This window comes from Haplochromis burtoni, unplaced genomic scaffold (genome assembly GCF_018398535.1).
Source record: "Haplochromis burtoni strain Fernald_Lab_line unplaced genomic scaffold, NCSU_Asbu1 Contig_4158, whole genome shotgun sequence".
NCBI classification, from domain to species: domain Eukaryota; kingdom Metazoa; phylum Chordata; class Actinopteri; order Cichliformes; family Cichlidae; genus Haplochromis; species Haplochromis burtoni.
Genome location: NW_024586519.1, coordinates 1 through 963, shown reverse-complemented (window position 1 = coordinate 963; position 963 = coordinate 1). Strand labels below are relative to the sequence as shown.

The 963-nt window shown below is 34.8% G+C and overlaps 1 long non-coding RNA gene across 1 annotated transcript in view; it reads right to left on the bottom strand.

The window, feature by feature from the left end:
• Positions 1-957, bottom strand: part of LOC121813970 — a 2620-nt gene extending 1663 nt beyond the window's left edge. Inside the window, exons 1-2 of the long non-coding RNA XR_006053993.1 lie at positions 566-957; positions 460-488 (exon numbers count right to left, since the gene is read on the bottom strand). This is a non-coding gene — a long non-coding RNA (uncharacterized LOC121813970). The remainder of the gene's footprint in view (positions 1-459; positions 489-565) is intronic.
• Positions 958-963: the final 6 nt, after the last annotated feature.

The window sequence follows — 963 nt, the reverse complement described above, 5'->3', positions numbered from 1 at the left end:
TAGACATCAGAAAAAAGACGTCGCCTGACGTTCCAAAACAACCCTTCAGTGGACTGACGTGTACAAGACGTCACTCTGACGTCACCTTGCGCAGTGGGGTGCGTCGCGTTTTGTTAATTCGTGATTTGTTGTTCAAATTCTTTTGCTTTGCATCCTGCTGGTTTTCTTTCAGTGTGTCAGCTGCTGGGACAAGCTTTACAACTTTATCACAAATATTTAATAATAATTTCAGTGATTTAAAGGCAGATGACAGCATCAATGATCCACTTTCCCAAGACAAACCCTCACATGTGGGGTTCAAACCAACAACCTTTCACTTATAAACTTCTGACTCTCAGTCCTCTGCTGAACCACATTTAGCTCAACAAATTCAAAATAATCTGTGAAATGTCGTTTACAGCATCAGAAACAAACATTTAGAAGTTTTTGTTATGTTGGATTACTGAGTTTTGTACTCACTGTGTTTTCATCCATCTGTGTTTTCTTCCCTAAAATGAGAAAAAAAGTCAATTTAATATTAAAGTGAAAATTCAAAATCATTCAAACTTCTCATGATTAAATTTACCTTTAGTTTTTGTCCACATGTTGACTGTCACAGCTGTTATTAAAAGTGCTGCCAATCCCACAGAGACAATTATGAACCTCAAAGATACAAAATCTGAAAAAAGTGAATCAAAACGTCTAATTATTCACATGACTTCTTTGCAGTTTTCTGTTTAAATTATTTATTATGTAATATTTAAATGTAAAGTACACAGTAAAGTTAAACACCTGAAAGTTTGAGGGACTCAAATTCAAAAGCATTTTCTAGTTTAAAATATGGAAAAAGGCTAAAGATGGCTGCCATGTTTACACAGTCAGCTGGTGAAATGTTATATGAAGAAGAAAATACAGACGCACATAATCAGAGACATTTGCTTTCATTCACATTATGTGAACCAAAGTCAGTTATTCCTGTCTAAA